General features: G+C 38.1%; 1 protein-coding gene across 2 annotated transcripts in view; it reads right to left on the bottom strand.

Annotated features, from left to right (window-relative positions):
• Window positions 1-16,119, bottom strand: part of LOC121425084 (D(1) dopamine receptor-like) — an 89,631-nt gene that overhangs the window by 57,036 nt on the left and 16,476 nt on the right. For both annotated transcript variants that reach the window (XR_005971474.1, XR_005971473.1), the window contains exon 2: window positions 10,789-11,059. The gene's annotated coding sequence lies outside the window, so the exon portion shown is untranslated. The remainder of the gene's footprint in view (window positions 1-10,788; window positions 11,060-16,119) is intronic.

The following is a 16,119-nucleotide window of genomic DNA, read 5'->3' as shown; positions in this document are numbered from 1 at the left end:
CTTATTTTCACAAGAGAGTTTCAGAATACAGGTCTTAAGCGATAAGCAAAGAAGGAAGAGCACGATGTCACACATTCACGTTTTTCACTAAAAATTTGTTATTTGATGCATGAAATATTTCAATTTTCCTTTATAATTAATGCAAATGGCTTAATTTCCAAAGCAATGTGATTTGTGGCAAATTATGATTAATCTATTTACTACTTTCAACGGACCCAACATTGTCATCATATCAACGATTTTTAAGTCTACGAGGTGTAATACATGTATTATTTTGAATTTGTATTTTCTTTATAATGTGTGAACTATTTGTAAACACATTTTTTTTCAGCCATTGGCTGCCAAATGTGTATTTTTTTTTTTTTACAAACCATGAATATAAAATGTCGATCCATCATTTTAAATTTAATTGTGAATCTGCAGGATGATTTTTTTTTTACCAAAGCAGGTTTAGAATTAGAAATATTTAATACTGAATAAGTAAAAATCAAAAGGAAAGTATGTGCAATCATCAGTCCCTAGTTTGCATAACTGCTTTTGGATGAGTCGAATTTTAAAACGCCAAAATCTTCTTTATTTTAAATCCGATGTTGATGAAATCTCCAGCATCATTTGTCGCGTTTTTTCTCTATTTTCCTTTATCCATGTACATCAGTTTGGTGCTGGAGTGGACATGAATTTCAAAGAAAAACCACATCAATTCTCTAAAACCTATGTTGTGTTTCTCAATCATTATATCATATCCTGCAGACCAACTATACAATATATACGCCTTTTTTCAAAACAAACTAAAGCCAAGAATGAGATCTTTATTACTCCACATGTGTGTGACGTCGCCAACGTTTCAAATGAAACGATTCACTTGGCATGTTGAAAATGTTACAGAATGTCATGTGACCATCTTAATCCACCTCCGGTTTTCCCTACTTTTCAAATAATGACATTTGAAGTTTGTCGAATAACCTGCTCACGTAGGAGGGATATTCTAGAATACATTAAACTGACCACACACGCGGCCAACGTTTGTTGGCGATAAATGTAGGACAGCGATGGAATTAATCAAACCTCGTCGGCCGAGTGATAATTGAGTTTTAATCATTTAAAGATTGGATGTTGATTAGGCGAAGGCCCTTGCTACTCTCGAAGACGTGATTCAGAACTACATGATCACCGCAATCATGGCAATATTTGCACATACCAAGCAATATTTTTTTTAGAAGGCAGGTACTTAAATCAGCACCAGAGACTAAGTTCAATTGTGAGCTATGAGCCAACATTAATTATCATTCATTATAAAATATATCGTAGATTGTCAACCCATTATCAAAATTTCAACAAAAAATCTGCAAACTACGCATTCAATCACTCAAAACGACTCCTCCTCATCAACGACACTACTGCTATTGCATTATTTCAGGGAAACCCTGAAATAGTAACGGTTTTCAAGGGCGAGTTTACATTCCTCTGGGATGACAATTCAATAAGATATGACCTGTTTGTCTAGGGCATGGCGGTTTTTTTTTATTCGAACGGGGTTCATGGTAAAACAGGCCAGGTGTGTGCTATAGAGAGCCAGACATTCCTTTGCAGTTGGCAGTGATGACTTTATAAAGCTTTCAATTATAGGTGTATGGAGTACATTGAAAGGGGAGCCCCACTTTAAATCTGGTTGATAAATTGAATAGAGACGATGAGCATTGCATGGAATTTCATAATAGAACCATTGCATAGGGCAGGGAGAGTTGCAGCAAGAGCCCCTGGTAACATTTCCCTAGTCGACACACCCGGTAAAAGGCAATGAATTAAGAAAATCCGGTCTTACGGTTTCTCGAAATTATGTTTGTTTCAGGTTGTCAGGTAAAACATGAAACAATTTGCACTTTAATCTGCATAAATATTTCGTGAGTCCACTGTGTCATACCAAGCTTAATATGAATAATGCCAAAATCCGATTTCTAAAATATAAACATACGACATAGTTTAAAACAAAGAACTTTTGAAACAAAATAATCAGGAGCCAATACCTGCATGGGTGCCGTAGACTGGGGGTGTATTGTAATTAAAATACATAAGCATAGTTATATTTATTTCAAAGCCTCGAAGATTATGGGACTAAAGGAAAATAAGTGAAACTTACCCCCAGTTAGCTAGTGCAAGAGATTTTAGTGTTAAATTCCAAACTCCAGGATAGCGATATCTACTTTAGATGTTAAACAAGCATCCTCGTCCCGCGATCCTACACCGCCATGCAAGAATCTAAGAAGACGCCAAACCGAGGCAGCAATCAAACTTACCGGAGAGAGAGACGGAGAGTGGAAGTTGGTGTGTGCGTGAAATTAATTGTGGCTGCACGCGCGTGTGAGTAGTTGGTACTGTGTGTATGAGTGTGAGAACAAACATTGTATGTGTGCACTGGTTGTGTGTAACCGAGCGCGTGAGAGCTTGGATGTTTCTGCATGTGTGAGGGGGATATGAAGTTGTTGAACGCCACCATTGGTTTTGACACGGTGTATAAATAAACAGCTGGTTTGGCACCGAGTTGCAGACAGCTGTTGGAAAATCAAAATTCCTCTCTTCTGATTTAAGCAACGAGTGCTCGCACAGAGAGGGTGAGAGAGAGGAGGAGACAATTACAGAGGGAGAGAATGGGAGAGAGGGGATGGCATGAGAGATGAAAGAAAGAGAAATATAGAGAAGACAGTGAGATAGAGTTAGATGAAACGAACAAGAAGGAAACAGCTTTTCTAGCGAAGGCTCTCCGGGTAATGCAACCAATTTCAATGAGGCTCTCGCGCGGAGCAACAAGCATGTGTTATCGCGCCCTCGTCATACCCGTCTGCCCGGCGTTTTTCTCATTCCGCCTTTCACCAACTGCTCAATGGATCACGTTCGAACTATTAACTCTAATTCATGGAAGCAGGGATGTCAAAAATCATTGAAGGACAGAGACCATTGGATAGACAAGACTTTCCTTTCCCCGGGCAAGAGAAGAACAAACATTGATTTACGTGACGAAACCAAACTAGCCTCGGGACATCTGCTGAAGACAATACTTCATGGAAGAGGCTGCTGGGAGATGCGACATACATGTACACAAATATCACCGTTTCGTGCCATATCTATTTCACATTTATTGAACAGTTTTCGTGTAGAAACAGGATCCAATAACCTGTCAGAATATCAATCGATATCAACCACCATGGCCACTATCATCATCAAGGTCAGCAAGCACATTGCCAAATCATCATCGTCTAGGTTAGCATCGTCATTCATATTCGCTTTTCTTCTTTGTTGTATTACGTGATCATCAATATAATATTCAATAGAAACAAATCTTAAACACGCCATTTTATAACTCGATTTACAGTTTGTTTGAAGGCTTTAGGGATATATCAGAACGAAGTCAATACAAGTAAAGAGGTCTTTGTTTCTATATGTCGTTGTTCTAATCTGATTTCCAAACCACTGACAGACCTCCCAGGTATAGATAATGTGAGATTTCCCGTCCACATCACCACTAATATGGTGATGTGGTAATAAATTGCATGATTATCATGCAATTTATTTTCTCATCGAGATCACGTGAACAAATGGGATATAATAATACGGATCAACTATCCTACACGCTTCATTTTAAATTGATTGTACTGTATTCCTTTCAATGTTCGATGGCAAATGTATTTCCCATCGAACGGATTAGTCTCTGAGTTCTGTAGATTCCATTTGCACAATTTCTCCTGTAAAATTAATAGATTGCAGAATCAGCTTCAATAACTTGAATAATCATATCAACTGACATTTCCTTTTCCCATACAGTTTGCTGCTCTCTCATTAATTACAAACAGCGCACCAAGATGTTAAACGGCATTAGGGTGATATACGATTTGGGGGAACTATAGGGATTAAAATGTAACAAGAGCCTACTTAGCTATCGTCCCCACATAATTACCTGGCTCATTACACACACACTAAGTATGCTTTCAGTGCGAGTGGCTTGAAGTAAAAATGGCACTCGATTCGTAAAAAGAAATCACAGGGAAATTAAGAGGGAACGGAGATGTTTGTGACTTGATGATGAGAGATGTAAGCTTATCATTATGTTGCATCTGACGCATTTTCATCAAGTTTATGAAGACCAAAGTGTTACCACGATGTCAGATGACACTTAGCATAATTCAACTTCATTTTCATCCAGTGCACGACCAAAAACATGACTATTTGATATTATGAAGGTTTGCTCGTGCAATATTGGCACTACGGTTTTTAATTTTGCATTACGAGACTACAAAAAAATCATACAGGTTAATGGAATGGTTAGTAGGGAAGCTTAAAGAGGTACGGTGGATAATATCCGAAGAGCGATGTCTGCAAACTTCACGTCTATTATAGCCAGTGCGCAAGCCTGCCTGACGAATTTGAATTAGTAAAATCAACACTTTGAGAACAATTGTTACTAACATCAAGAAAACCAGACATCTCACTTTTAACGTCATTTTAAAAATATAGTAGTCACGGCGACAAGGCAACTAGGGATCATGAATCAGGTTATCCTCAAAGCCCAATGCCACCTCGTTCTACATTTCAACATAACCACGAGGATTCCTTGACTCCGACGCTGACATGCCTTTGAAGAACCGAATGAAAATGACCAGAAATTGGGGAAGGCTCTTAGAAGAGTAGTGAAAGATATCGAATGAATCAACTGCTCGGATAATTTGGTTAAAAATAAAACTGACAAAGGTTAACCGAAAAAAAAACGGGCACGCGATACCCAGTTCTGCATGTTCTGATCAATATATTTCTTTTTTGCCATATAAACCAACGATCTTCGCCATGTCCGTTGTAATTCAGTTTCACGAGTGTCGTAAATTGTTTTTCCCTGTGTCAATGAGTTCTAATTAGTTTCAGTTAATCATCATGCAGGATAATCAGTTGATGGTATCGTCTTTATCTCATTCACAATTTTCGTCAGTTTCACATGTGCTTTCAGGATACCGCCTAGGTCAAAGCACTCGGTATATTAAGTGCAAGTAGCAAACGTCCTCTACGCACTAGGCGACACTATGGAAGAGGATCGGTCAATTAGCAGAGCAAATTGAATTTCTATCTATTTACCTTCACTTCGTACGGGTAGTCAAGCAAAAAACCTTGATGAACTGCATGGGTCAGAGATCCATATCTACAGCACCACGCACTTCCGCAAGGCTTTCATGGCTTTTGAAAGGATAAACTACGGATACCCTTGACGTCTATGCCACCACCTCGATGGAAGGTATGAATACCTAAAGCAGAGAACGATGGATTCTCTATAACATACAAAAGGTATGGGGACGTGACAATGAATAAAGGCAATGCCCATCAGGACTTGGTTTAGCAAAATATGTCGGGGAGGGGGGAAATAAACTGTATCAGAACCTCTGACCTTACAAATCGGATTTTCTTTTCGGGAGCTGCCGATATGGTAATTAAAAGCTGCAAATCAAAACAGCACCGACCGGATGGGGTAAGACTATGACCATGACCTAATTACATTTCCAAGGGTAAACGGAAATTTGGTATCTGCTGGTACAGTCGCAATACAATGCAATATGACTGTCTAAAGTTATTAACACTCATTGACGACCGAATAAACGATAAGGACATAATAAACTTTTTTGTGGGGCAGGACAATATGTGAAGTTAGTTAGTAATATCATAATACAGCCAATAGCGGCATGGTTAGTGAACATCATGAAAGAAATCCTAGAAATCAGTAAGATGTAGAGTGATATCTATAGTAGATGGTAACATAGTATCCCAGTGATGGAAATTAGAAAAAAATCACAAATGGGATACATGGGGAAGATAAACACGGCGTTGTTCGTTTTGGACGACCTGTAAATTAGACATGTCTTGCAACTTGTGTCTCTATTTAAAAAAACGGGGGTAACACCGAAAAGATGAAGTAACCTAAGAATGGGCAATGACTACTAACAATTACATAATCAATTGGGCCTTTCCTCCAATACGTACTTGTAGACGTAAACCCCAACAATTATTCTCTAATTCGAAATGCATTTAAATGACGAAAACACCAAGAAACAAGCTTACTTCTGGCATGCATGGCAAAGGGCCATGTCGACTTGACACAGATATTCGTTAGCCACCAGAAGTTAAATCTAACATGTCTAAAGGCTCATTACACAAAAGCAGATAATTGACATCTCGGTATGGCAGTCCCACGTCAACGGAACGCATTGCTCTGAATAGAGTAAGCTACCAGAAGACGAGCTTAGGACTCGTGACAGATCCGATTAGTCAGCCATTGACGTTCAGTGAAGATTACAGCACCAGTGACCTAGTGTTAATTAGGATGTAACGCTCATCAATAAAGCGTTTTTCGGACAGGACGATGGCAAGTACACGTGGAGTGGCCTGCATCTATCCACAATCTGTTTTTCTTTTTTTTCACGCTGATTCGATATGGCGCCACCAGCTTCTGGAAGTAGGACAAGAAGCTTGGGAAAGGGTGAATAGAAATGAGGATCACAGGGAGGAAACGTCTACCCTTCTCTATCGAGACAGAACGAGTTTGATATTGGTTGCATGCTTAATTATTTTTTAACGATCATAAATTAAGATGGAGTGAAAAAGGGGAAAAGGAAAATGTAGAGGATGATATTATTGGCATAATTGGTGACGCTGTTAATGTTTTCGTTGTTGCTATGATGGTGATGATACTGAATATAATAATACAAAAAAATCGTATGGTGTCAAAGATGCCTACAGTCATTCTGTTATATCATTCTAACATAATAACTGCACTTCTCTCATTTAGAAAATGATGTAGAAATGGCGAATCACCACGATTTGAGAAACACACACGAATAAGGCAAGGCCTATACATATCAAAGTCACCTTAAAACATTCCATTAACATTGAACGCAATAGCTACCTCACTTTAATCCTATAATGTTTGTTACCACCTCCGGGATTCATATATGACGGGCAGCCATCATCACCCTTTCCCCCTGCACATCCCCCTTCACCTCCGAGAACCCCTCAGCATCCTCGATGGATAATACCCCTGTGATTGACGGCGTAAAATGTCTCCTGGCTTATTTTCTGATGCAGATAAGTACGGGTTGCATTTGTCATAATTACGCTGAGTGGGAAGGAACGTGCAGACTGGGAATACTACACTCACACTTATATTGACATCGAGCGTGAATACCCTTCAAGGTCGCTTGGTATTGTCTTTCTTCACATTTTCTTCTCAGCATGATGTACAGGGATATAATTTTGTTTTGGTGTACAAGTATCATATTGCATTGAATTCAATCATGACATGTGCAACTTAAACTCTGGAAGATATTTTGTCTTCCCGTGTCTTCACAGTTTCTGAAATATTTTCACGAGCGTAAGTAAATTGAGACTGCCTGAAGATATTCAAATAAACCTAACATTGGGAAAGAAATATCAAATTGAAAATGCTTCAATTGTGTGATATTTGATACATAATGTGTACATTATATTATTTTACACTAAACACTGTTATAGGAACAATGCTAATTGCAGTTAGCATTGTTTCTGATCAGTTCATTTACCATTAAACATATACTATCACTCTTCAGAAGACAGTCAAAACCAGTCAGTTGTGTGATAATTGGCGGTAGAGGGAGGGGTGTATTTCAATGGTGATGTGAAATCAATACTCCCTACACAAAACTTAACGAGGCTAATGTTAAATCCGAAAGTCCTCATGAAAATGATGTGACTCAGGTCCTCCATAATATTCTCTTTAAACCCGATTCAGATAATCTCAGAGCACTGAAGTATACTGTTTGCTGAATTAATTCACCCCTTAGCGTATCCAAGTAATGAATTATGCATGAGATAATCAACTCACATCCCCTGATCGTGTTAACCAGTCTGTTCATTCTGTTTGGCTTGCTGAAATATGTCAAGCGATGATTCACACAGAATAATCATATCCATTGATATTGTCATTTGCCCACTTGAGGAAGGTTAGGATCCGATAGATGGGTGTAAGGGTTGGAGGGAGGGTGTTCGTGAGTGTGTTTGTGGTGGAAATGTTAATGTCGTTTAATACACATTTTTTTTTTCGCTGAGAAAAAGGGTACAAGGTCACTTTCACCGTTTATGAGAAGTTCACTGCTATTGGGTCACGTGATTAAAATGACGTGCCTTTCAGGGACCAAGTGATGGATAAAATGTAATGTACCGTTGACATTGAAGAGGAAATGAGCAGGGAATGTGTTACCCTGGTTTTTCTATGTAATACCCTGTTTCTCCTTTCTCCTTCTTTGGAAGTATCTAAGAAACATCTCAAGATTTGCTTTATAATCAATGATCTTTATATGTATTAGTTATTATAATTATCTATTCCATCATTGTGTAACGCGGTGTGAAACGATGATATATTGTAAGAGCACTATATAAATGAACATATTGTTATTATTATTAAATATCATCAAATAGAGAATCAGAAAATAATTTCACAATAAAAAATGTAGATAACAGACGCAAGAAATGATGGGAAATGGGAAGTAGAAGAGAATAAATTAATAATGTCCTCCTTCAAATGCTTCGATGTCCTACTCCCATGCTTCAAGTCGACATTACTTAAATAGCATTGGTGGGCTCAATGAGATATTGACATGATTATAAGACATTTATCATGGACATTCAAGACGACATGTCACACCTTATGAATAGTGGTAGGTGTTTTCAGATCTTTTGAAAATGTTCATCTCAATAGGAGTGTGGACATAAGGTGATTTATAACTGTCTTTGGTTTGTCCTTGTTCGCGATTGTGAAAAAAACATGATGAAGGATTTACAGACATAATATCCAAACCGGGTAAAAGATGTTGAGATCATTGAAGGGGATTATATTTTTCAAGGGATTTGGAAAATGAATTAAAGTAATCACAGTTTGGCAACTTTCCGAGTCATTAACTATAACTATTTACTTCATTCGTCATCAGTGTGACGGTGCGCTGAGGTCAAAACAATACATAAACAAATAGGAAACTTGTTTTGTAAACAAACTGCAAAGCGGGCTAAAGCCAGAGACAAGTGATACTTACCTCCATGACAACTAGTCAACTATTACAAACTCTGAAGGTAATCAGTTGATTATGCCATTAAAATTCCTTGATCCTACAGACGCAGATACGTCTTGGTGACGTTATGAATCACCTCGAGACTAGACCACGGCAACATACTTAAGATATTCAAATAAAACTCGTTATATTTGTTTCAGGTTGTTGATAAATGCCAAAAGAAGTCTTTCTAAATGCGTGCGACATCTACTTGTATCGTGTCGTGCAATTACCTACAGATCCATTAAACGAACCATCGGTAGACTGCAAAGCAAGTGAAGTCAGACTGAATACTAGACCAAGGTCAGGGTTGGCAATCAACAATAACAACAAAATGATTTAAGCAGAAAGTGTCGATCTGACAGGCACATATATACACGATTATCGGCCCTTCCATCTTTTCTAAATATGCGAGTTGAAATAGCGAAATAACCTTGTCATTTTAAGACAAGAAAAGAAACCATCACCGGAACTCCCCAGCTTATTATGAAACCGTCAAAAAATAACTGAATAGTGATATCCCCTTAATTCCTTATTAAAAACGTACTGAAATGGAATTAAAGGTTAATGCACTCGTTTTCATTCTTCGTAATGATCGTTTTTTTTCTCTCTTCTTGTCAAAAGCAAATCATGAGGGGATCCAGATATTCTGATTCTCAGATGCTTTGATATAATACCATCAAACTCCTGACCCTTAACGTGAAATACTCTTAAGAGGTTGATACCCAAATCATCACCTGCGGCAATGCCTGGCAGAATTCAAACAATCATTGTATCGACAATCTCAAAATTACAGGAATATAAAGTTACGGAATTCCCCACGCACAACCGAGCACTCAAAGTCGGTCTCTACAGGATATGCCTTTAGAATGGCTTATCTTTTGAAGATATTAAGCGCATAAAAACAAACTACATTACCTTTTTTATTCTTTGCTTATTGCACACGTGTATTTTTTTACAAAATGCTTTCCTCATAAACATTGTGGCGTGTTTATGGACTGAATGACAAATAACCCTACTGAATTCCATATTAGTGTACGATGAACAACGTCTTGCATTATGCATCGTTGTTACCTCCGGATAGATCACAAACGCCATTAGTGATATTAGATCGTAGGCCACACAGGCGTAAATACCAGAGTAGTACTTATATCAAACAAGGCAATTATTTTACAGCTTGGCTGACCGACCGTTTCCAATATGGAGCCGGTCAGAGAGGGGGGAAATATGTTAATGCACGTTGTTTTAATTAAAGACCAGACAACGACACATCATCGCTGGTATAATTATCAATATTATTTTTGTTAGGCGTATGAAAATACACTATCTAGAATGAATATTAATTTGATTTCCTAAAATGGGAGAAAGGGTTTAGGCCAAGTGAACAGAGTGCGTTATCATGCTATAAGGACATATTATACTTCGATGAATGCAAAACTTATTCAGTAGACCCTGGGTTCAAAGCTGACAAAGGTCAATCGAGCAGTGACTGTATGTTTGCATTTGACCATGACATCAATACATATATTTGGTAAATGAACACCTTTTTTGAGGTAATAAAAGTGAACTTTCGTCGTTGAACTCAAAAGCTTTATATTGAAATTCAATTCCAACATTAAAAACTTCTTACTACGTAGTAAACAACCCAAGTATTATCAAACAGTCCAATGGAATCACTAACCTACTCACAGTACACTTCTTGTATTTGTATTCCAATATAAAGAGTCCATTACACCAAGATGCTAGATCAAAACATGGGTTTGAGGTGAGGAGCCCACGCCGCTACTATCTCCTGCCTGCTGTTAGCCACTGCCACTCGAGAAACTGTTGGATCGAACCACTTCACACCGACCCTCGATTATTATCCCACTTCTGACACTCTCAGCGGCAGCGGCCCCTTCCTCTTTTACTTTATAGGCCAATCTCCGCGGACGCGACGCGGTCTAGTAACCCTGCAAGAGGATGAAAGGCGGGAAAGCTGTCCAACAAATACAGCTAAGTAATACGCCACTTGGGTATGCTGGTTGTCTAGTGACACCGAAATAGCTCGGTAAACACACGACAGGGATGTTGACCATAGGCTTTATGCAATGCAATTGCTGGACACTTCACCGTGGGGAGAAAGTAAACTACTTTAATGACCCCTCAAGGAAGAGCTAGGTATTATCTATTTTCACGCAAAAATAACGATTCGCCCCCCCTCAAAAAGTATAAGAGAAAAGGTGGAGGACGACGCGAGTTTTATTTGCCTGAGGACATTGAGAAACAATTAGGAGAGGTCTTTGAGATCTGAAATGCCACTCAAACTGGGGTGGCCAAGTGAACTCTCTAAAAGTACCCATGTATAAATATGTACAATTGAGTGCACTATCAAAGTACAAAATTTGAAATTTCCCCTATTTCTTGTTGTTTGTTGATTCTTCGATCACCTTTTCACGCAAATAAGTTCACACGGTGACAATTACCCGCCATGCCCGAGCAACGGAGAGTGGAAAATTATAGAATTTATATGACATTGTTTAGTAACCTGGATCGGCAATCCAGACCGATTAATTTTAGATAGAGAAATAGAAAATGAAGCCCATGATAAAGAAAACTTATTCTTGTATTACACGTATATTAATCGTTTCATAGATGTACTACTAAAAATGATTAGATTCACAATTTTGACCTTGGAAACTTTTCACCCTCTCATCGATGAAATCCAAGACTTCATAATCCTTCAAAGTTCAACTCTGCCTCAGCCATGTCCGTGTATGCTACGCATCAAGATTTATACCCTTTGAATGAATTAAAACATATTTATCATAAAATAACCACAAAAAAAGAAAATACCACAAAATAAAACGATAACAACAACAGGACGAAGCAAACATCGATTAATCCACCACATGATTTCAGAACCCCGCATCACATCAACAACCACGATTCGATCATTTTATACGTGACACAATTATGATTTATCAAGGCCCACACCAAATAGGTCAATAACATTTATTCAAAGATCGATAGTAATATATGGCCACCCACTGGATAATTGTGTTGGGTGACGAGTGGCGAACCGGATCGATAGTAGGTAATAACCGAGTGTCCAATTAGCTACATCAATATCGGTAGGAAACAATAATGTCATCGCCGTATATCAAGCATCAACTACTGTAGGATTCCAGTCAAAGATCATATACAGATACAGTCCTAATCATGATCTAGACAGCAAACGCAACACTATTTACTTTCGACAAAAATTACTTCGAAAACCGATTTACCTAGGTGAATAATTATGCTTTTTTATTAATTGAGGTGATACTGTAAAAAGATTTCTGGGTTACGGAAAGATTAAAGACAAAAATCAGTAGAAGGAAAAGTTCACGCACAAGCTACCACCTCCAAAAGACAGTATAACTACAGTGCGTATCAAAAAAAAAGTTTACACTTTGAAAAAGCTCTGGGAATTAAAAAATATACAACATGTGGGTAATTTTTTCACATATAATCTTTGGTTTGGGTCTCATCTATCCAATGAAAGTAAAAGTTTTGACAGAATGTTACACTTGAGTGAGCACTGTCTATTTTTGTAAAGCTCGCAGAAATCTGTTTGCGCAGAAATGCTCGTTTTCACGCAGTGTCAAGGGGAAAGGGCGAAATCAAACTTACCCTGCGACACATATTTCCTACATTTCCCTTGCACTTTTAGTCAATTAAGATAAAACAGACACATTCAAGCATTTTCAAACAAATTTGCCACCCAAATTGAAATTTCAACAATTAGTAAGCACAACTTTTACCCTTTTTGTGCCAGCTGGATCTGATGACATAACTGAATCTAAACAACAGTTTACATCAGACATCTCCAGCACTTTTTCACTAAGTTTTTGTTATTTAAAGTAAATTGACATTTAATATTTCATGTAATACTTGTTTCTCCACACTTTTCCCAAGCTTGACAATGATTAACAAAATGAAAATCAAGCCTAATTCATTTTATGTAAATCACAGCTCAGTGTAAATCAAATATCGTCTTGATGGCCTTGGCGTGTGGGGGAGTGGGGCGGGGCGCAATGCACTCTTCGAAGTTAGAAAAGGTCAAAGATATCTTAAAATCAATTTTACTTGCTAAATTCTACGTGTTCTTCATGAAAAAGGTTTACTTTTATTCGCATAGCTATTTTAAAGTTCTGCGCAAATCATTTTTCACTAATTTTTCAAAAGTAAGTGGTGCTCACTCAAGCGGAAATATTTTTCGATAGTTATATCGTCATTTGCTTAAATGGATCTGTACCAATGTTAAAATGTGGAAAAATCTTCAGGATATTACAAATTTATAATTTTACAGGGTTTTTTCAAAGTGTTAACTTTTTTTTGATACGCACTGTAGAGACGAAGTCTCACTAACAATTCCCTGGTACAGCAAAAATAGTGACCAGATAATGTTGCAAAGGAAGAACGACTTCCATGCTTGTGTAAAGATTGTTTCTTCAATACATCGATATACACAGGGGACTGGCCCGACCTAGATATTTGAATGATGCTATATTTGTAAAACATATCTTATTAAACGCTTGATGCAAGTTGCGTTGTCTGGGTTTCATGTCACATGGGGTTTAAGTGATATGGACACATAATATTTCTGGACGCGAACATTTAGATCAGCAGCAGTGTGACTTTCACGAGTGTTTGTATTATTGTTTTTACATCAAGCTAGTATGGACTTTCTAAATCACGTAAATGGTTTAACTGAATTTAAAAAAAAAAGAAAGTGGATCATTAATTAAAGAAGGTAGAGTGAAAGGAGAGAAAGAAAAAATTTTCAAAGCGATAGATCAGAGAATGGTGGCGAGACGCAACCAAGATCACAAACACGGCAGAAAACCAATAGAATTAACAATAACAAAGTGAATCTTATTAGCATGCACACCCTCTTTCAGACCTACACATTCAAGAGAAGAACATGTAGGAGTTAAAAGGACCATTGGGGTCCTTGTCAGAATCAGGTTGTCTCCTGGATGGACTCTGCACGCTAAACATAGCGGAACGACGAACATCCCACTTAAAACTTTCCCGTTTTCAAGTGGCGCCAAACGTTCGGAGTGACCAAAAAAAGAGAGATAAAGTCGGCGATGGATGATATTCAAAGTGTTATTGGATGAGTTTCGATTAAAATGCGAGAATTGTCCTGGAGGAGAACTGCTAGAGGTGCTTAAGTTCAACACATGGGGATCAAACAACCATCTGGTCATTAATGTCACAATCGAAGTAGAGATATATATCCAGGAAGAGCTTATTCTGGGGCGTCATCATAACCAATACAACATTTCAAGAGACATAGTTGCACTCTGTATTCATATTATCAACTAAATGACTACATGTAGAAACATAACATCCATGATTTCAAAACCGTCGACATAGAACCTGTTTGAAGCTTGGGTGATGATCCCAACACTACAGTAATTAACATCATGCATGGCCGGAGTTTTCAGTAATCACATTACCTAACTCCGAAGGTGACTGGCCAAATTCAATACACAGTATATTGCATAATCATCAATATCATCGACCTAATAACATTAATATAGGTCTACAGAATTAAGTCATAGGTCATTAAAATCGAATTCATGCGACAAGATAACAACCGAGGTTATGGCGGCTGCGAGAAGGGAGTAAATCCAAGGAGAACAATAGACCAGTTCGTAGTTACTTCATGGGCAATTTTGGTCAAATGACCTTTCATTTCTTTCATTATGATAGGCAGATTTCAAAGCAAGATATTACGTAAGCTTGCCTTACATAGCAGGATGAAGAAATTGAATAGATCAGGTGACTAGAATAGCACTTCAATGAACACTTAATGAAGGTATCTGTTGCATTCCTACTTTGAATGCACATCTTAGCATGTTGCACAATGTACTTGACAAACTGAAATACCAGTCGTTCGTGGAAGCATTGTTGTTTTTTGTGGATGTAAATGAAAACGACAATTAGAAAGAATATATGAATAATCAAGACATCAAAGTTGGTGCCTATCTCATTAGATTTTAAAGCACCATGTTACTTTAGTACAAATGACCTTCTTCTGATCATGCGTAGAATCTTTTGATCATGCGCAGAAAGGAACTACGAACTGGCTTATACCAAAGTAATCAGCATGATCAAAACCTTTCTCCGTTGATGGGGGAAACGCAACCTCAATCCATGTTCTAGATTGTCACGACATTATCCAGGCAACCTCGTATCGGTTCTGTGCACTGGTCTGGCTCTGCTAAGAGAAGATGGTATTGCAACTCATGTGTATCTTGCGTGGGGGATCTCTCGAGGAAGTGGGCAGGTGCGTGCTTGCCCGACTGCCATTCAATGTGTTCACTTCCAATGTCGGGTGGGGGAGGGGGGGGGTTCTTGCCCTCTGTCATAAATGAAAGTTTGTTGAAAGAGTATCACTACGAGATCAGAAATCCATTTATACGCATACATGTTATGAAAACTATGTAAGAATCCATATAGGAATGGCCCGATACACAGTTTTGCCAAGGTGCTTCAAAAACACTGTGGTCACACACAAAGACTTAAAGACCATTAGCGTCGTACAAAACTTCCAGTAAATACCAATAAGCACTAAACGATTTGTGTTCGTTCTAAATGACGGATCATGAGATAGCATTTACAATGAAGTACATGTAATTACATGATTAACTCCATTGTATTCATTGTTTGAAAGAGTTCCAGTTTTCAGAAATGGCATATTTGGGATACTCCAATTGACACAAACAACACCTACGTGAACGAAAAAAAGAAGAAAACTACACCGACCAGAAGACCGAAACGATACCACCGGATCAGCCATTAGACATTATTTCCATTTCTTCCCATTTCGATTTATTATTCTACCTCAGTGAAGCCGTGTATAGGTTCCTACGTTGAAACTGAGAAAAATGAATAACCGATGGGGAACGTAAATGGAGAATCGTTGAATATAGGTCGAAATGTAGCTTTGCAGCTGCGGTGTCTTGAAACCGAGGGT

The sequence above is a fragment of the Lytechinus variegatus genome, chromosome 12, assembly GCF_018143015.1.
Source record: "Lytechinus variegatus isolate NC3 chromosome 12, Lvar_3.0, whole genome shotgun sequence".
Taxonomy (NCBI): Eukaryota; Metazoa; Echinodermata; class Echinoidea; order Temnopleuroida; family Toxopneustidae; genus Lytechinus; species Lytechinus variegatus.
This window is presented reverse-complemented; position numbering and strand designations above follow the sequence as displayed.